The 22,480-nt window shown below is 39.8% G+C and overlaps 1 protein-coding gene across 2 annotated transcripts in view; it reads right to left on the bottom strand.

Annotated features, from left to right (window-relative positions):
• Nucleotides 1-22,480, bottom strand: part of Hs3st-A (Heparan sulfate 3-O sulfotransferase-A) — a 193,365-nt gene that overhangs the window by 82,838 nt on the left and 88,047 nt on the right. Inside the window, exon 1 of one of the 2 annotated variants that reach the window (XM_033328560.2) lies at nt 10,463-10,569. The exons of the other annotated variant lie outside the window; for it this stretch is intronic. The gene's annotated coding sequence lies outside the window, so the exon portion shown is untranslated. Of the gene's footprint in view, nt 1-10,462; nt 10,570-22,480 lie in introns of those variants that run through there. 2 annotated transcript variants of the gene reach the window in all.

The following is a 22,480-nucleotide window of genomic DNA, read 5'->3' as shown; positions in this document are numbered from 1 at the left end:
GAGCCGTACACGTGGAAAGGGGTGGTGGATGCAGCGGGGTGAGAATGTCGCGCGAAGAGGGGAGGAAGCGGAACAGGAAGGGCCGAAAGTGGGGTGGAACGTGGAGTAATAGTAACGATAGTAGCGTATCACGGGGGAGGAAGAGGGTGGCTCGGCCCGGTTGGCGCCAGCGAAGGGGTAGGAAGCGGGTAACCCGGCCGTAGTACCACACATGCGCTCTACTCGCTTACGGCCACTGAGTCAAGGTCTTCGGGGCTGACAATCGACCTAACCTCGCGCTTTTCTCTCTCCTTAAACCGGCGCAACCATCGACGCACGTGAATGTGCGCGTCGCCATCGATAGGAAACGCGGACATGCACACGCCGATCGACCTAATCGTCCATGGCGAGCATCCTCCGTTACTTTTTCACCAGGTGCTTTGTTTTTACCGTTTTATCGCCTTGGTATTCGGGCGAAAGTTAGACAAGGAGATGAGAATGAGCGAAAAGGGAGAGAGAGAGAGAGAGAGAGAGGAAAAGGGGAGAGAGACAGTGTAGAAAGGGGGAAGCAAGGTTTTTGAAGGGTTAATAGGTTGGGGGTTGTTTTAAAGCTGATTAGAATTGGGGACTACGGAAGTTGGTTTGTGGGATGTCAATGTTGCGTGGTAAAGCGATAGGCGGCTATACGGGATCAGCCCGAGCTTATTGTTGTCTTTGTGGTAAATTAATAGCGACATTCGGAAGGGAGTGGTCTCCAGTCTCTTTACGTTACATAGCAAACATTCCAATAGCGTACATTGTTTGTATTATGCCGAAAAGAAAGCCATCGTGTTGACATTGTGTACGTGTGTCTGTCGACACGGAAGTAGTAACAGCGCGTATATGTCAGACGCATTCGGCGCTCGGCCGTTAAATGCTAGATACGAACTACTGTAGGTAGAATTTCGCTCTTTTTATCGCTTGATTGACGCTCCAAAGGTACGTTACGCTGTAATCGCTGTACAAATCTTGCAATTTACACAGTCAACGATTAAAAATGGCAATTTGCAAGGAAATTCGAGGCGTCGAAAAGGTAAATCGATAGCGTTACGTGTAAAAGTGGGAGACGAAATTGGAAATAAAGTAGGAAACGAATACATTGAGAAAGCTGGCGTCCCTTATCGATAGGAACTCACCCGATAATCACCTGAGATTCCACTTGCTCGACCTAGTCGATATTCGATTAACTACTCTAACGGGCACCACTTGCCCGCGGGAATTCCTGTATTGTTCGGTCTCTGTATCCACTAGGAACGGTCTTTCGATTGACCAGCAAACCCTACAGTTCGTATCCACGTTACAGGAATGACTAGCATTCGACTGTTTACGAAGCCAGGTGTTACGTTCTTTCGGTCGAGATAATCGATGACTAGCGGAGTGTGATAGTGAATCATGCATTTTACAGGAAGCGGAATATTCTCAGGTCGTTTAACCTTTTGACTGCGCAAAAGATATTTTTTACCAGCTTTTAGTCTCAACTGATGGATTTTTCTGTTCAATTTTCTGAAGAAATACATTTCAAATTATCTATCGAGTAATAAATATCTTGTATTACTTACATCGTTCGAAAGACGAATCGCAGGACGTTAACTTCGCAAGAAACGAAATTAAATTGCACGCGCGTGGTTTCGTCTCGGGATTTTTCAAGGGCCAGAGAGAAACTTTTTCGAGAGAAACTTCTTTAAAAGAATTTGACGGATATCGAAAGCGCGACGAATTGCTCAAAAAGGATATCTATATACGCGTTTCTCTAGGAATACCGAAGCGACCGCCGTTCTTGGGAAAATTGTTATAATTCGGCTCGCTAGTAGTCGATGCGAGCAATTAAAGCGTTTACGAACTAAATAATTAAATCGTCCTATGATTTTTCGAAACTAAAAGCACTCGCCACGCCGGACATTAAATACGATCTCTGGATCAACCGAATCCATCGAATTACTGGCTGGATTACGCGAAGCAAATCCGAATTATTAAACAGAATCGTTAATCAGAGGTTGGTCGGGGAAACGTGATTTTCGTGCGGTTAATGAATATTTAAGTGGAAACGTACGCGGTCGCACCACTGCTTACATCGTCCATTTGCATCTTTACCGCGTTTTAATTACTTTTGCGAAGTCGCCGAAACAAAAAACGAAAGCCATAAAACAGGTGCTTTATGAAGGAAACGGAGAGACAGAAGCGAAGAAGCAGGGAAGAAGAGAGACAGAGAGGCGGGGGGAGAGAATTTCTGACGGGAACAGGTAAATATTCATTGTTGGTAAAGAGAACAAAATCCTGGACATCGTTGAGGTCCATTTCCAGTAAATTCATTGGCTCCGACCAGGCTAGACTGAAAGGCCACATTTATGAATTTATGAATATTGTTAAAGCCCAGTATCCTGCGAAACTGTCCTTTTACGTCGGGTCAGGTCAAGAGTTCACGCGTCCTTCTTCTCTTTATGGCGAACCAGAACATTGTCGTAATTACGGCGAAATTATACCTACTCGAAAACTTAGCCAAGGTAACACGGTTGACGGTTGCATTCTCGTAAAGCTCTACTTTAAACCAGGAAAGCTAGTCATCTCTATATGTCACTACGCGACAACCGAGCTATTCAGACGTTTCGCAAAATGATTTTTAACGATCTCATTCTGAGAATATCGTCGTGTCGCATCTAATATTTGCGTGCGGTAGCACGTTAAGACGTCATCCGTAAGACGGTAGAAATTGTTACTATATATACACTAGGATATTTATCGAGTTTCGCTTCGTTTACCGTTTTATTTCTTCGATGCGGGGACATTTTCTCACGACAAAATTAAAAATTAAAAATTGCACGCAAATATTTTTCTTAGCACAAGATGATTTATCGTTGCGGACTAAATAACGTCTCTACAAATTATAGTATGTCTGGTAATTGAGATAAAAAGAACAGCATCGCCAAAAGATAAGAACTATTCTATTTATACGTTTATCGCATACACGCATGAAAAATAGAACGGTACGAGTGGTATCTGCAAGTGCAGTTTCAGGACACCTACGAGGCAAGTCTACGAGGCAAGTCTACGAGGAGCTGTATTTGCATGATGGAGATCCGAACACTTTTACTTGCAGATACGTTACACCTCGATACATGCTTCTCGGTATCAAGATTTATGGATAGCAATCCTTAGAAGAGCTTACGTTAGCTGTTTACAACCGTGTTGCCCTCTTTCGTGAACAGACTGGTCAACGACCTCCTCTCTATCGCTATCAAGTGAAATACAAGTGGAATAAATCTAACGATTCCGAACCTTCGCTCGAACAAGATATTACATATATGTCGACTTCTCATTGGGGTTAGGGGAGTGTAACTAATCTTCATTTGGATTAGCCATTGTTGTTATACAATATAGATGACATTTACTGGTACCAATATATGATTATTACAGAATTTGACAAGTAACTGTGGCGATTAGATACTCGAGATGCTAATGACAATGATCTTAGGTTCAATAACGAATCCACGGTCAACGGGATAGCAAATGCGTTTTCTTCCAAAGTCTAAGGTCGAACTGAACATACTTGTCCACAATTTAAGCGCAACTCAACTTACTTGTCCACAATTTAAGCGTAACTCAACTTACTTGTCCACGGTACAAGTAGGATACAATTAACTCCCCCAGTCCAACTGGAACTGCACTTATATACTCTTCTCTGTATCTCTCTGTACAACCATATTTTTAAGCAGAGCTATATAACTACTCCATACCTCTGTTATGGTAAAAACTTCCATCCCGTGACCGTGGCTACGTTCAGCGACCAGTTGTCTCACTCGAGCCCAAGTCTATTGTCACAAATCTCGGGCAAACATAATCGGATTAAATCATAAACAATTACTTGTAAGTTTTATTATTTAAGTACAGCTATAATAAAAAGTCTAGACTAAAGTATTGGGGATGTTCCCAAAAATTGCAAAAGAAAGGACATATATATATTCGAAATTTCGTTCGAAATTTGACGCGAGTTGTTCGCGAATTCGAAGGGAATCGAAGAGACACAGAGGCGCGATTAGAATGAAACGCAACGTGCACAACGAGCGAAGTCTCGCGACAGCAATTAAAGATCAAGGATCATCGTAAGAAGTTCCAAGTTGGCTGGTTCAAAGTGGCAAGTCGACTATCGAACGTTACAACTTCGGCAAGTCTGTCATTTCTGGATGGAACCTACGGCCGACGCCCTCTACTTTGCACGGAGTTTGCCGCTTGCCGAACTTTACGATGCTTTCACGAGTGTATGAATAATATAACAACGAACACGAGCTACGTACCGGCGCGTAATTACGCCGATATTACGCCGATATTACGCCGATATTACGCGATAAGCAAACGCGCTTGTAATATTCATTCATTCGCCAAAGGACTACGACGTGCGCATTTAAATCAATAGGGAGACACGTGCCCGTTTCGTGTATAATTTCGAAAATTATTATAGCTCCGGCGTTATTAGATAACGGGAAACCGCGACGGAATTAACGTTCTGTTATTCGAGCATCGAATTGATTTCGTTCAATTGATATCGTTAAGCATTTACACCGAGTTTAGAATATTCGATCAACGATATTTCCGCCAGCGTGCGCTTCCTTTTTTTCTTTTTTTTTTTTTTTTTTTACAAATACGCTCGATAATGGAAATCGAGAAATTGAAAAAGACACGAATTTGATGGAAAACGTACGATTCGCTTTCGTCGCTGTACAGAATGTTCGATTTTAATCTATAAGTGCAAATTGCCGACGAGCTGTTTGATATATGAGAGAACGTCGATCTAAATATTACAGAAATCAGGATTATAACGATCTTTATTCGTTATACACATTTTTTATCGTGATTGAAAACAGAAAAATATAGCTATCTAATGAGAACTTAACGTAGTAACGTGATACAACTAAAAGACGGCTAAATTGATGGTTGCCGACTCAACTTACGACTCACAACTTACAACCCGGCAACTCGTAAGTAACGATTGATCCACGACTACCCGCAGCTTCCTCGCAACTGCAACTAGTCTTCCTCGAAACCAACCAATCCCTGTTTAAACATTTTTTTATACAGCAGGTAGTTTAGCAGTGATACGTATTTATAGATTCAAATTGTACACCCGGTAGAGAGCGCAGGATTTTTCCAAAGTACAGAACTCGTTAAAAGGCCTTTTCGAAAAGTATCTTACCCGCATGAGCCCAACGACGATATCCTCGAAAATTCAGGACGATGAACGCGCAAAAAGCAAAGTGGAAAACCGAGTATCGCGAAAATCAGCTCGCAACGGGAATTTCCCAATTTCGTGGCGCGGTACGAGGCGACCAGCTCGAAATCAAACGGCCGTTGCCGGGTCACGGAGGCTTTGCGCACCGCGAAAGACAAATACCGGTCGAACGAACAGAACGCGATAGCTTCCGTGCAAAAAGCATAGGGAAATTGGCGAAATAGGCAGGCGGATGCGAAGCGTTTCCGCCGGGTTTCTAGCGTTGAAACGACGAACGTTGTTCTCGACTATACACGAGCGGTTAACCACGCGTCGAACTTTACAGGGCTTTTACATTTGGCTGAATAATAGAACGAGCAATTTACACCGTGAACGAACACGCGCGCGAAGAGCATCAGCTGCGCCCTAACGCCACTCCGCGGTGCTTTTTCATCGCGTCGCGTCGCCCGCGCGGATGATACGCTGCATTTCCATGCCGCGGAACGTCCCTCCTTTGTATCCTAATTTCATTTCTCCTTTTCTCTTTGTTTCATCGCCATGCGTTTTTTGAGTGGCTGCCAACGTTTTTGCGCACAGCAGAGGGATCATTATTATGTATTCGTAGCGATTTCAAAGCGGAGAGGAATTTTAAAAAGCGACACTGGATAACTTAGGTACGCTTTTAGCGTTATTCATCTTATCGAACGTCTGGCGTATACCATAAATTCTTCGCTGGGTAAAGGAGCATACAATTTGTTCGCTAATATTCAGCGTCTAAATGTAAGGTGAAAATTTCGCGTTGTTAAATATTGAATAGTTGCGAAATATGTGTCGCTGTACGGTTCTTGCGACCTTGCATGTCCACGCGAATATATATAATCGCTATAATTATTACACCAGGCACGAAAAACATGAAAGAAGTTAATACCAATTAACCAGTTTCTTTATTTATCGGCGTGTGTATCAGTCGCGATGATCTGTGCGCGTTAAGATACTCAGAAAAGTTACAGCCACGTCTAAGACCCAAAGTTTCAAATCGCTTAATATATGCAGATAAGGAGTTAGCCGAATGTGTAGCGCTAGCTTGAATTATTACACGTATAAAAGCGATATAGATCCTAATAACTTTAATTTTGCTAAGAACTCCGGTGTAATAATTTCAAAGGTTATGCTAAACGAGTGAAACCAAGCGCCCTTGTACAGTAGAATGTTCCAAGAGAGACCCGATATTCCCGTTTTTGTAGTCGTCAAAAAGATGAAATCCTTTTAACGAAGAGCTCGACAAATTATGCGCCGACGCGCCACTTATACAGAACGTAACGAAAGGAGCATTTTCATTTAAATAATGAAACGACTCATTTACAGCGGCTACATCGTCGCAGCCTATCTGCAGAAGCCACAACAGCACCTCCTCTCACGGTTTTCCATCGTGCCATCTGTCGAATTAGACTCTACCACAGATTTGGCTAAACGCAACTAAAAACTAACGATCGTTTACAATTTAACATTAGAACTATCGCACCAGTCAAATCGACTGGTTTTACAATTTTATTTTAAAATTCCTACTTCATGTTATATTTTTTCCACAATGATGTAGTGACTTTCGCAACGATAACTAAAGGAGTAATATAACGAATTCTATTTTGTTTTTTATGTATTCAAACCTAAAATAATTTTGCATCATGGTTACTTGTACCAATACCAGTGAAAATGGCTGATACTTGTCGAAATGTAAAAGGGTACCGCAATTTGTTTATCGAACCGCAATTAACCGGTTTCCTCGTTTTGTACAACTTCCCACACGTTTTTTAAACTTTGACTGCGTAGCATTCAATATGACGATATCAGATATCAGGAAAATTCCGGATCGATCGCTAGATGCTAACACTAGAAATACCACACTAGTCAAAATGATTGGTTCTACAATTTTATAAACGTGTCGACCCTCGTTTAGGGATCATAGTCTCAGATGAATTTATGATACCAAAACCGCATAACGTGGAATTTCTTCTGTAAAAAAGTAATAAATCAATAAATATAAAAATATTCTATTATTACGTATTTTTTAAAGACCAGTCATTTTCACTGGTTTTAGTCGAAACAGCTTCGTGTTAACTATCGGTAGTTCTAGTGTTAATATACTCTTCACGTATCTTACGCATATGCAGGGATATTCGCAACGAAAAGAAGATGTTCTACTTCGAAAAGAAGAAAAGAGAAAAAAATTGAAAATTATAAACTATTACGACGACTATTTGTCGTATAATTTTTTCACTAATATCTCCATTATTATAATTTCTCTCTGTGATAACCCTTGGATCCTGCTTTTGGCTGTGCATTTGGCAAATGTCCTAGCTCATTTGACCGAGAAACCGCCGTAAGCCTGAGAGCAATTAACATTAGCCCGGTGCATTAGCCGTGTGTGCGATTGTTTAGTAAACGTCCATTCGGTATTTCTTAAATTAATTAATTAAATCGCTCTCTATTATTCCCGATGACACGGGGGATGGCTTTCGTCGGATACGTTGTTCGGTTATCCGTATAGGTACACTTCGAGTATCATTTTTGATCGATGGAATAAAAGCGATTCTTTCGATGATTTTAATGAACAATTAAATAAGTCAAAATTGTTTCTTCTTTCTATATATTAAACTATCGTTCGTGCTCGTAATTCGCGACAGTAAATTTTGGTCGGTCTGAAGCTTTTCTCTTTAATTCTCATTAATTCGATATTCTATTAGAAAGTAGCTGCCATACGGTGAATATTGGAACGAGCAAATCGTGCATTTCTTCGTAGTACACTCTGCTAGTGGATCTAAGAAAAAAGTATTACATAAACATAAGTCTGGAGACGTTCTATTAACCCTGTGACAGCGAGCTCCGTACCTCGGCCCGTACTAACGTTTTTCACATGTTGCCGACGTCAGTATGAAATACAGACTTATGTAACTATTTTCTTATTCTGTCCTTGTACTCGCATAACGACGTGACGCGATGACATGGATTGTGCATTTCATTAACCGCACCACGAATTCATACACGGTTCGTACGTACATTTTAAACATTTTGAATATTTAATTCTTTATTTCTGTTTCGTCGCAGCGGAAATTCTTCTCTGAAAAATGTTTTATACGCATAATATGGAAATAAAAATTTCTTACGGCAAGTGTTCGAATATTTTGCGCGAATGTATAAATCCACGATACGAAGCGAGTTTTACGTAGAAAAGTAAATACAAAAGCGTAAGTTGCTTTTTAATTTTAATCGTTCGATGATAAATTATTTTCGTATTACTATTCGCATGGCGCGTAATTACACGTAAACATTCTGAAACGTTCCCTTTGCGAAAGGGAACTCTTCTCGTTACATTCAAAAACTTTTATCGTAAAGTTTCATCGTTTTCCGCTTTGCTAACGATAAACCGAATAAATTAAATTTATCGCAAATCGAATCGTGTTCTTCGGAACGGACTAGAAGAGTATCGTGATGCAAAATAGTGTGGATATCCGGATCACACACAAGACATGCGCATACAAACGAGGTCGTTTCTGAGGTTTGCACTTTCTGCTCAACTGTTCAACTAGATCGTTTCTATTCGAGTAAATTACGCGCGTATCTCAGCGTTCCAAGTTAAATTTGCTGTAGCGAAAGAGAAATGTTTCTTTTTTTTTTTTTTTTCTTATACGTTTGCTTCACCGTCATTTTCCACCATTTGAATATCGTTAGAATATTTCGAATATCAGAGAAACGGAATAAAATTTGACGGTAATTAATCGAGGTTCCGTGGATGGGTAATAAAATGATTACTATCGTTTCAAAGACATAAAATACTTGAGCGTTTACGGCAAAACTTTCCTGTATAAAATCCGTAAAATTTTATCCGCTGATTTTCCAGAATTTCAAATGGTCAAAAAGAGTTGAAAATCTGGCGTTTCGTTGGAAAAATATTTAGGGTAATGCTCGAACTTTTGCTTAGTCGTTCGATTCTCGGAACTGTTTTTTCTTCTTTTTAATATAAAACGCAAATGCGTCGGTGGAAAATTAATTAACCAAAGGTGTATATATATTTTTTCCTGCACGATGTAAAATCGACGAGAAAATGTAAGATAATCGTTTCCCATCGCGTCGAGAGAAAAGGAATGTCGTCCAGCTACGCCCTTTTAGTACAAGTTAACTTATGGCGTCAGGATAATTAAAATTCCTCCTTTAATCGCGCGTAGATATATTCACTTCGCTCGTTGCTTAATGAAACACGATCGCTGTTGCTCGTACAAGTAAATTTTTTATAACCGTAAATCAGTAACGATGCTTAGATATATTTTTCCAGCGATTTTCGCCCAGCTCCTCCACATAAGATCAGGAAATTACGCGTTCGCGACGATCCACGACGATCTTGCGGGGCGTACTTTCGATGCTTGATGCACTTCTCCATGAAAATTCGATAAAATCTATGGAGATTAACGTTGGCGATGGTCGACATTCGTCCGACGAGCGTGTAATCAAAGGGAAATTGTGTTTTCCATTTGCACACAGATACGACGCCGTTTCACGTTTATTTCCATGCTTTTAATCTCTGTCGAATGTTAAATCAGGACGGTGTATAACGCACAACTGCGTTTCTTTTAAAGGAAAATGAAGGATAAGGCGAAACGATGGGGCGTGTAAACGGCGGAAAAGGACCGTGGTCTGCCCTTAGCAAAGGAAACCGCTTTAACTGCTACTGCGAACCAAATAATCGTTCTATCTCTCAGAAGGATACACCGATAATCTCGCGTGGAAGAATTTTACCAAAAGAGTTCCTGTCTCAAGCACTTTTTCTCTTCTTTTTTTCTACGATTTGTGCCATTTCTTTTACATCTCGAATATAACGTATTTTTCTTAAATTTAAAACAGACGAGCTCTTCTACTTATATATTCGTTACAGATTTTTTTTTTATTTGGATGAATTTTACAATCAATTCTCATCGAGAATTATAAGTAAATATACTTACAGATGAATTCGATAATTATATTTTCAGTGATAATAGGGACAAGAGCGATCGCCAAAAGATCGCTATATTCTCGAATTATTTCGTAGAATTTTTCAAACGGCAGGCTGAGCTTTATAAACAGAAATCTCGCAATCGACTGACGTGGGCACGAAACCGAGGGAGAGATGATTGAATTTATGATAGAATTCGAGAGCAAGAAAGTTTGAACAGACTGGAAGAGAATAATAAAAAAGTCAGAGACTGAATAACATACTGCGCAGACAATTTCTTCCCCTTTTCTTCTCTTGAGATTTGCCCTTGGCCTCGGCAGCCTCGCTCGTTTTACCAAAAATATACCGTTCTATAATCTCGGAATACACACGTTCCTCGATATTTTCACGCATCTCTTTAGCTTCGTATCGAACGTGTCAAAAGGTACGGCCGCCAAAACGTACGGTGTCTGACGAAAGTTTTGGAACATTTGCCACTGGAAATATACGCGTTGTACGAAACTTTTGGGAAGTTCTAATAAAACACGACGGTCCTGATTGTAACTTGAAACTAATTCGAGAATGTCTATGGAAGTTACAAGATATTTATCGTAAACGCACATTTAAAAAATTGAAGCATACAGCATACGTATCATATTTGAACGTACAATTTGAAACTAATTCGAGAATATATATAGAAGTTACAAGACATTTATCGCAAACGTACATTTAAAAAAGTGAACAATTAGCATACAGCATAGATATCATATTTGAATATGCGATTAGTACGAAAGATGGCCTCGTTAAATTCTATGGCCTATTAATATAGCGAATGATTGATTGTTCGAATACTTTGACTTATATAATGTAAGAAGAATAAATATTTTCAAACCTCTATATACATTTTCAGATCCATTTTTAATTTTATCGATACAATCACGACGGTCGTGTCTTGTTCACGTTACAGCGTCGAATGGATTCAAAATGTTTCGTGTAATATATTACACGTGTGTAGACAATTTCCAGGAGTATTGGATTATCTTGCTTCATTAGCCACTTTGGTTATCGTTCTATTTATTTTTATTCGCGATTATATCGTGAAATTCGTTGGAAATAAAATGTCGTAGAAGATGCAATTTTTGAAATTATATTTCCAGATATACAACTACGGCTGTAGGCCAAAATTTACTCGCGTTATTAAATCTTTCGCTTTGAAGCGCGACAAAACGAAGACATTAAACATTCCCTTTCGGACGAGACGCTAAATGTTTAAGCAGTTCGTCGACGTTAGCGAAAAAGCTTTCAGCCCTGTTTTATTGTAAATTCCATAAACGGTTAATTCTCTAAAACTCCAGACCTTCGCTACGCTCGACTTTTTACCTCGACCATGCTCATTTTCATACACGAACAAATATAACGACAGAGCTCTATTTGCAAAGTTAATAGAAGCACAACTTGTACGACTACTGATCCATTTTAATTCTCCGGCATATCTCCATATAATCGCCAAGTAATTTCGCACGAGTATATAATTCCCCGAGAAACATAAAATTCATAAATACGTTTAATTGTGTTAGCGATATCGTCGAATAGATTAAATTCCGAAAGCGCCCATTAAAATTCCCCTATTATCGCAAATTACGCGCCGTGCTTTTATTAACTTGAACAGCCTGTGCTAACGTTATTAACGACGAAACTGCCAGCCTCTCCTCTGAAAAATAGAAACCAATAGCCGCGAAAAAACCAACGGTAACACCACTTCAAAGTACGTAAGTAGCAAACTGAAGCTACTTCGCGATCATTGTAACGATCCCAAACTAGTAGCGAGAAGCTTCGATTCGCCAAACTTCACTCGCACTGGATGTAACTTATATTTTTTCACGGTTCTGATGGAAACAAATTTTAATCATCCTGCAGAATGGTGTTCGTTTTCTACATCGTAGGCGGCACTAGAGGTTTACGATTTTTATTTAAAAATTATTCCACTTACGGATAACGAGGTACGCGAATCCAGTGAATTCGCGATAAGATTAGAACGCTGGGCATAATCTCGCACAAGGGTGGCTGGAATATCGAAATTAACAAGGGACGATCGTCGCATTCGCAAGGAAATTCGTTGGGAAATGGCAACACTAGCTGCCTTTCCGCTCTCCCCTTTCGGTCAACTCTCAAAGGAAAATTGCGTCGCAACGGGATGCAAACACAGTGTATTTCGTTTATTCGCGGAACACGACGTTTCCGACATCCTCGTGCTACACCCATTTCCGGATTAAACGTAAACGATACCGAGTCACGTTAATGCAATTAACGGACGTATAGCGACGTCCGAGCGAGTTGCAGCCGTTTCCACCACCAACGTATGCTTTACCTTAATTCGTTATCGTTCGAGACCATTTGCAGCTGCGACAGCATCATTCGAGAGCAGATACGCGCGCTTTCCAAGTTCTAATTTGCATGGGTTTTGAATATTTTGGCTCGACAGCGAAAAAAAGAGTCGATGGACTCGACGTTAGCTTCGATTCGCGAGAAAATTAGGACAACCGTTTGGTCGCATCCAGGCAGACGGGTTTTTAGGTATTCGCAGGAAATTAAAAATTGCAAAAATCCGGAAAATGCGGATCACACGTAAAAATATAGGGAAAATGTAGAATATATAGCATCGGTTATGACATTCGGTAAGTGAAACGAATGCCTAGGCAAGATTCTATTCTCGTCGTTGTCCTCGAAAAGATATGAATTTGCATAGAAATCCGCAGTCCGGCGTAAATATCAAACACAAAGTAAATATCAACATTTTTTCGGAATATCATACGGAAGAAGAAGCTTTTTGGAAAATTCGAAAATGTTTGCGGTGTGCGTAATTTCTTGATGTGTGTGTAAATAAAAATCGACGTGGTGCACGTAAAAAGCGTCGCAAGAATGCAGGTACAGAGAGAAATAGACAGAAAAAGAAAGAAGCACGTGTGTCGACTGGCTCGCGCAAAAATTAGTTCGCCTCTCTGAAAATAGGAAGGAAAACGCGTTGTGCGCCGGCGAATTTCCCGCAAAGTAGAAACTCGGCTACACCGTAAACACACGGTAAACATAGAATCGTCTGATGACGATTTCGAATTAACGTCGTGGCATTCTCGCGCGAAATATCTTTGATCTCGTCCGAAAGGAGAAGCAGCAAGCGCGATCCTCTGTGCTTTCGAGATCATCCGCCAGACCAACGATGACTTTCAGCCCGTCATTCGACGAAACTCTAGACAACTTGCAAGTTCTTTGAGCTTCTTCGTCCCTTTCTTCGACATTCCGAATTCTGCTCGAAGAACATCCGAATAACGTCTGAGAAATTCGTGCTTACTTTTCGAAGATTAGAACTGGCACCGGCGGCTTTCATATTTCCGATCCTTTCGATCTAACGAGATAGGTATATACGCGGTTTGATGAATTTAATTAGTTCTCGATTCTCGAGTGGCTGTGCCAGAACAACTCTGAACGAAATAAGGGAATTAGGGAGCTGCACGGTGTACATCGACGGGGAAATAAAATTTCAAATGAAGTTAAGTTCGTTCGTTAAATTTCTGCCAATTCCACCTTCTATCTTCGTAAATTCGAAGAAACGATCGCATCAAAGATAATGGCGAAAGCTATGTTTTCCATTTCCCACTAATTCCTCTTCGTTAACGATTCCTTTGATCCCATCAAAATGTAGATTTTCTTCGAATCGATAACGAAGTCCGACGTTCAAATCCCCCGCTAACTCGGTCCAAAGTTTTCTTTCCAACGTCGATTATCGAAATTGATAAAAAGAATCCGGTCATTGTATCTACGAACGTCTTCGGAAATATAACAAAAATCGGATGAAATTCATCGTAAGCAACGTTGTCTTTCTTATACAACGATACCACGTTTCGCGATAATTTTATTTTACTTCGTAACAATTTCTTCTTACCGTAGTACAATTATATCGTCGTATAATTATAACATGTAAATTAATTATAATCAGCAGAGCATTGATCTCGAATAAGTATCACGCTATCCTAATGCCCTTTGTGTCGAACCATTATTAACTTCACTGCGTAATTATACGTTAATTAAATTTTAGAATACGCGTGCGTGATATACGTTAAGTTTTAACAAACGTCGAAAACGCATAAATCGTTCAAACTTTTTTGTTTTCTTTTTTTTTTTTTTAATAGACTGCGTCTAAAATTTCTCAAAATTTCGTTACGTGATCGAAATCGGAGATTCGGAAAATTATTTGTAAAGCCCGGCGTCGATAATGGAATCGGATATTAAAAGATTTTATCGAAAAGGGAAATAAGAATATAAAAGGTCAAGACGAAACGAGGAACATCCGCAAAGGAGAAGACACGGATAATCACCCGATATATCCCGAAGAACATGGCCGTCTATAATAATTAGACTGTCAAGTGCATTCCTTCGATTTAGATAGTCTTTGTTCCACTTATTTCACTCAAGACGATCTATTTTCCATTCGATCGACAATTACGATTCCTTCGACTAACGATGGATACGCGGCTCGACTTTGAATCTTGTTATACTTGTTATTTGTTATTGACATTTCGATAAAAGCATCGGCAAAAATAAAGCTTTTCATCCTACTACTCTTCCTTAAATGATAAATATTGCTCGTTTCTCGAGTACTCGAATGAAGCGACCGTCTTTCCGAACAAACGATTAATTAGTTCAATCTATCGTCAGAATGGCCAATACGATTATTACATCGAAATTTACAAATTTTATTTAATTACGTAGGATCTCAGGAGTAGCAGGACGGACGTGGAAACAAACTTTAAGAAGTACGAAACGCATCTAAGTGGACTTAGACGTTGTATCTATTGAATTGGCAACTAAGTGATCGCGGATTTTGTCATTAGGTGGTATTGGTAAAATCCGCAATCACTTAGTTGCCAAGCCAATATCTATCTTATTTGCGTCTGACTTATGATCGATCTTCTTTCCTGTCTACCATCTCTGCACGTAAATCCAGCGTAGGATGAAATTATAATTTTACTAGAATGACGAGGAACGCTACAACGATTTAACAAGTATTAACGTTTATAACAATGATAAACATTAGCAGCGACAAAGTCAAAGTTCAGCTAATCGAATCATACTAAACAGATCAAGTGGTTATGATATTACTACAACACGGACAAGGTATATGTACCATCTGAAAGCACGGTCAATTAACCTCTTGTTTAGTCAACATCCAGTTTACGTGAGTCAACTTGCATTAATTGTATTCGTGAGTCTAATACGGATATATCTCGATTAACAAAATCAGGCCAGGCAAAATTCGACGATACAAAAAGCTGAAGTCGACCAAGACGGTTAAAAATTTACTTTAACGTGGTTCTTCTTCGGACGTGATCAAAATTTCTCGAAAATTAAACGCGAGATTCTTTCTGTTTCTTAAATATAACGAAAATTTAATTAAACAGAAAAATCTGCTGTCCAATTGAGAAAGCTTTATGAATTTCCAGAGTTCCTCTTACGGAGTCATCTACCGTCTATTCCAGGTATAACACGCGTCCGTGTGCCGGTCAACGATAATTACAAGTTTCATTTAGATTGAAAGCAATTAAAAATTCCGTTAGTCTGGACGACCACGATCGTATGTTACTGGCGTTTCGTTTTTACAATTAGTTGGAAAGGCAAGCTTACGATACGTTGATAATTTTCTTTGCTGAAAAGATGAAATATTCAAAATGTTATTTAAGATTCTATGGTTGCTCGTCTAAAATCTTTTCTGGTTGCAACAAAGAAAAGAGATACGACTGGTTTTAATAGCACGAGCCACGGTCGTATATAATTACATAAATTCTCATATCAAAGAAAGTTAGAATAGTGGCGAAAAAACCGGGTGAAATTTCATCGTTTGAAAATCTACGGCGCGATTAAACGTGGAATTAATTCTAAGAAAGGATCTTCCGTTTCATCATTAAGGAATTTCCAATGAACGATTCGACGTTAAGCGTTTTCGCGTTCGCTGCTTGGCTAAACGCGTTCCTCTGTTTCTAAATGGCAGAGACGTTCACCGGTTCATCGTTTCGTTTAAAAGTTTATTCAGCAATTCGGTTATAACAATTGCATCGTGCATTACCAGGATCCAAATTCAATTTGCGCCGAGGCTGGAAGCTGCACAGCCACCGCCGGCATCGGACAATTAAATGGATCGCGAACGAGCTGGAGCTGCAACTTGGCACTCGGACAACGTCGCCGTGTAAAACCGATGCTTTTCGTAACTCCTTTCGCAACGGTCAAGAAGAACGACGTTGAGAAAGAAAAGGAAGGAAAAGGGAGGAGAAGCAACTGGAGCCACAGCGCTGCACGAAGGATAAAATTCCAACGCGGAAACGAGCCGGCAGTCGCATTAAAAATTTCAACAATACTTTCTCTCCACCGACTACCACTGCCACCGGGTAACTTTATAGACGAGTACGATGTTTCTTTTCCAGCTACTGTCTAACTTTCATAAAGTACAGGCTGATCTTAAACTACAAGAGTGGTAAAATTTCAAAAGACGTATTAAAGTATTCCCCGCACAACGCGCCACTTTTTCGCTTTCACGCAGCTCGAGAATCGAGAAAATCGCAATCCCATATTTTGCAGTCGCTGATCTGCGTTTCGGAATTGTCGAATATCGAAATTTTTAATTAATTTCTAATTCCTGGAGTATCGATTTCTCTTCGTACTCGAAGGTCTTTTTAACATAGACGATATATACGTCTGGTAAAATGTCGGTGATCTTTTTTGCAAGTGATATAAATAAAAATCGTACATAAATTAACGGAGCTCAGGAGACGAGGATATTTCGATACGCGACGATGTTTAACAGCGATGACGAGGAAAATATCACCTAACGTTAATACGTGATACTTCTGCTTAATTATTTATTGTTTTAATAAACGTATTTCTCTTGGTTATGAAAAATATAGTGTATTTTTGTCAAGTTTTGTTTCACTCTATTTTTTAGACTATTTCGTCTCGTATAACACATGGGATACTTGCATGTTTAAAGCGAGAGAAAAAGAGATGAAACGAACCTTCTTTAAAAAATCGCAGAACGACACGTTCATATCGAACTGTACTGTAACTGTACTGTAATCCCATAAATGGGATGAAAAAATCTAAAGTCGAATACACTGACGTATTTCTACACCAAACATGGTCTTAGAATCGACCTATACACCTTACCGTATGCTTACATATTCTTACCTTTATGTACGCATAAAAATACACTGAACTGATATAAAATTTCAACGATACTTTTCTCTTGCTCCTTCATAATGACATTGTATCCTGCAGCTCGGTAATATCGTTTTCCCGTCGGAAACATAACGCGCGATTTTTTTCTCGAGGAAAACGAGCAGCGCGTGCCCGTGCATTTTTCCTTACATCCTTAAACGCACCACTATTTTCATGCTAACACAGAAAGCGGATGCTACGTATGACGTATAAAGCGTCTCGTTTGCGAATAAAAAATTTTAACGATCGCTCGCCGTTCGTGCATCGTGAAAACCGTCATTTTTCGTATTTTACTTCATATCCCGTGACGTTAGTGTCTTTATCTTCCATTTTACTAGAATGTTTCAAACATTTTATCGCGCATTTTCCTACGCGGTTCTTGCGTTTGATCAAAAAACCAACAACTATTTATATATATACATCTTTTAATTAGCATTCGAACGAGATGAAATCGAATGCGAATCGATATGTAAACTTTCAAAAAGCTCGTCTTTTACTTCCAAATTTTCCAATATATCTACCGTTCTCATCGAACGACGCAGCTACACGTCTTAACGTCTTGAAGCTCGTGTCCGTGCAAGAGCCGGCAGCTCACCTTTTGTACTAATAAAGGCTTTCATTCGCTTGACACCCAGCGTTTTGCATCTTATTGCGTCGAAAGACGAGTAAGAGGCAGATTTATAAAAGAAATAAAAAAAAAAAATAGATATTGCTACATAGTCAAGACACAATTCCACGGAAAAGAATCGTACAATTTTTGGCCAGTTAGGCAAAAGAAAATTGCACGTTGAGAGATCGAGGTTGCTAGCCAGGTCAACGTTCTACATCGTATCGTTATAGAGCGTAAATACTCTACAACAGATACAGACGAGCAAGTTATTTTTTATTCACTATACTATCAGATGTCGGTGAACTAGTTGGAAGCCCGACGGACCAGAAGAGCCTAAGTTTGCCGCGAATACGGTCACGGTGTAACCACTGCCCGAGTCACGATCTCGGTGGTACTTCCTTTTTGAACGAACGACACGTCGGAAGCAGGTCAGAATTTTTTACAATCTCACCCTCTTTGGCACGCGCGCGCACCACCAAGTAATATCGTCTCGCGGTAACATTCGCCGTGCCACGGCAAAAATACACTCAACGGGTAAAAGCAGCGCGCGCGGTCTACGCGAAAGCCCGAAGAGATCTTAGCTTCGTTTAACCAGCCGTTCCAATCCGCATAAAGCAAGAACCGCTGGAAAGCGGAGAGAGAAGGACAGCGCTGTGTAACAAAGGAAATAGATCGATTCGCGGTTCGTTTTCGCATTTGAGTTTCGCGAATGTGGAACAACTTTAGATGGAAGGAAGCAAGGTTGAAAGTTTCTCTCCACTTTCATCTTTGACTATGCCCGAGAAAGAAACTTAAGAAATTCATGGGAAATAGCATCCGGTTTAAATTAGATTTCCAACATTACGTTTAACGAAACAACGGAACTCCGTTTCAATCGACAATATTAAGCAAATGTTTGCTATTTATAAATGCGCCCCTTTGTCTCGATGAATTATTCAACTGATTAATTAAACGTTAATTATTTAACTGATTATCGGTTCTCCTTTCTGTTTAATTTAGGGTTTACATATCCGTTAGACCTGCAGCCACGGGTAGAAATCGCGTTCTGCATATTCTGTTAATTTTGGCGCGGCCCACTGTTTACAGGCTACGAATTAATAAACCAGAATACATCCTTTTTCACCGTTGATTTCCATTCTCATTTTTCTTTCGTACGCTCGTATTAATTATACTTCCTAATGATACACCTATACGAAGATACGACCTTCGTTCGCGATTTTCTACTGAAAAATATGAAAATAGACGGCTACAGGGTCAAACATAACGTTGGAACGTAACGCGATCAACGACCTCGCAGAGCGGCGGAATAGCAAATTTAATTTGGAAGTCCACGTTCAGGTATTCTTTCGTACGACGCAAAACATGATAAATTACCATGATATTCAAACCGGTTCTTTCCAGCGAATATTCCAGGTTTCCGCATAGGTAGCCTGTGCAAATGAGCCAGCCGGATGATAACAAGAGCAAACGCACAAAGAAGCGCGCGACAGCGAAGGACGAGCAGGACCAAACGGAAGAAGTACGAGGAGGCTGTGGAAACGAGGATTCCAAGGTTCCTCGTTCCCGTAGGTTTCACCCTCGGCCCAGTTCCCAGGTATCCGCACAGACATCCGACCGCAAAACCGAAGTTCCGTGGCTTTATGCAAATTCACGCGCAACTTTTAACATTTACACTGGCTGACTTTCTTGTTGGATATTTCGTGTCGGCGGGAAACCGCGACAAGGATGGAAAAGCAGCAAATACTCGTCTCACGTCCTACCAACGGCCTTAGCCGCTCGTTTCGTACGTTCCTCTCAGCCTTGAACGTTTGTTTTCCAAACCGAATTCGGCGCACGTGACGGGTCGACCAAGCGTTACCTATATATTTGCAACAACTGGAGGTTCCTACGAGAAACAATAGGAACTCGCTAAGATCGATAACGATCCTGACGTCGATTCGATTTCAATGTTCAACCAATTATCGGCTTATCGTCATCCCGGTTTCGTCACGCTTTTATATCGTTACTCTTCGAAAAATTCTCCACCTGTTATTTCCGACAGTTTGGGACAATGTCGCGGCCGACTATATTTGCAACGATCCAACTGGAGATTCCAACTGGACATTCTTTAGTTATCGTTAGGCGGCGGATTAATTTTTATTAATTTTTGCGTCTATGAGAAACCGAAGAATGGAAAAATGCATAAATTGCGCGAGGCATGAAAATACGTAAGATATTCATACTCGTTATATAATATTCGCTAAATGAGAGAAATTCAGACCTTGGTCCTACTCCTTCTTGCGGTATTCGTAAAAATACGAATTTGCGTTAACACCGGCAGTCTAATTATCGTGACACGCTTCAAGTATTACCTCGAATCGATATAATAAATCAGAGCGTTCTTTTCGTAGATTTTAATAGAACGCTAAACGAATTCGAATGTTCTTTCTTCGTTACGTATTGAGATTACTTTTTCTTATGCTCGTAATTCGCGATAGCGTGGTTTTAACATTCTGAAACTTTTCTCGTACTTGTTTTCTTCGTTCGTAGGAAAATCGGCGAGTATCGATGATGATTCGTGCCAAGTTAACGACGAATATTCCAACGTGTACCTTTTGTTTGTTTTAAAATTACGAGAAATCTTGGAGACGTTCGTTTCAAAATGCCAGAGATATTTAGGGACCAGGTACGTGCTTCGTGTGCTTTACGCGTTAAGTATTTCTGAATTCGTAGTTGTTTGTAAACTGGTTGAAACTATGTTATGTTCAATATAGCGTATACGTGAAAACTTCGTTACACTATGATACATATAGCAATTGGCTACAACGACTTATTATGTAACAATAGGAATATTCCAACGTATTTTGCTACAGCATGCGACGTACAAAAATGTATTTTCTAATAATAAGCCGAGTTAACGACGAGGAACTTTCAAGCCATTAAGGCAAAGCTATTAAAGTACATGCGCACGTATGATACTTTAGCAAGGTGAGAATAACCTTATTCCTCGGATACAAACTTTCATCTAGCTTACGCAACTTTTAATTTTTAAACATTCTACGATATACTGGATATAAAACGATGCTTCGAGAAACAATTGCGATCGCACAATTATTAACCATTATATCGCGTATAATTAAAAAATGTATCGGTGTTTATCCTATAACGTTCAGATGCTCGTACAAACTCTTTCTTAGTCGTTTACGTCATTTACAGTGGTCATAAAATGTAACTTGTACCGTTCTTTTTTTTACAGCATCATATGCAAAATTTACGCGAAACAATTCTTCTTCAATTTTGCAACATGGTTGTTACAACGCACCATCGTCTTAACGTACATTGAAAGGCTTAATAATTTTATAGCTGTTATTTAAACGGAACAGTTCTTCATGACGCGATTGTAATGAAACGTTAGTTCCGAGTTAAGGATTTATATTTAATAGTATAGTAGATTAACAATAGTATAGTAGACTCATAGTAGTTGAAGTTGATCGAAAGTTAGCGTGTCAGCCGATTATTTGCAACAATATTCGACGTCGAACGCAAGAAAGTTAATTACAACGGGATGAACGGCAAGCTGGCGCAGAATTTCATTTCATCGTCTGGCAATTGCAAAAAGTACGAGGACTGAAACAGCTTAAAAAGTGAATTAATACCTTAATAATTGTGGGAAGTTTCAACGCGCAAGGATTTCGAACTTAAATTTTCCTGACCACTCCGACGCGCGGTACTTTAATCCAGTTATGCGCTTGGGAACTTATTTAACCATTTTATAACTTTCCTGTCAATATTATTACGATCGTGACAAAAGAAGATTATTTAACGCGTAACGAGAGCAGTCGATGCGAGAAGATTCTTTTAAAGAGAAAAATTGTTGAAAGAAGCGATTACGACGACGATAGAGGGAACACGAACAATAATAATTTAGCTGTTAGATTGGCATGCGCGACAATTACGAGTAGCCACGTCACGATGAATATTCTAGTTTCGTTCTCCGCTCGTTTCAACTCGATTCCCAAAATTTCGTTATTCTTATTGCATCAGAAACGTAAGGTGTAGGGCGTCATAGAATTACAAAAAAATTATTATATAGCCAATTCTGCTAAAAAAAAAAATCGTACCTTCAGGGGTTAATAACCGCATTCGCGTTATTCGTTTCGACGTTACATGCCGTTCACTGCGAGCCAGCTTACGCACGATGAAATTTCAAACGTAACACGAAATGTAACGATATTTCAGCGACGCTGCCGGATTCATTTCTTGAATGAAAAGAAAGAACAAAGCTACCGTTTCGCTTTATCATTCGGGTGACGCTGTGCTTCTCTTTTTCACTCATCCTCTCTCACTTACGCCTCTTCCCTTCTATTTTTTCTTTTTTTTTTTTTCTCATAGGTTCATCCTTTATTCCAATCACAGGCAGCCGCACACGCGTCCCAGTTCTTTTCTCCGCTAT

Source organism: Bombus vancouverensis, chromosome 3 (assembly GCF_051014615.1).
Source record: "Bombus vancouverensis nearcticus chromosome 3, iyBomVanc1_principal, whole genome shotgun sequence".
NCBI classification, from domain to species: domain Eukaryota; kingdom Metazoa; phylum Arthropoda; class Insecta; order Hymenoptera; family Apidae; genus Bombus; species Bombus vancouverensis.
This window is presented reverse-complemented; position numbering and strand designations above follow the sequence as displayed.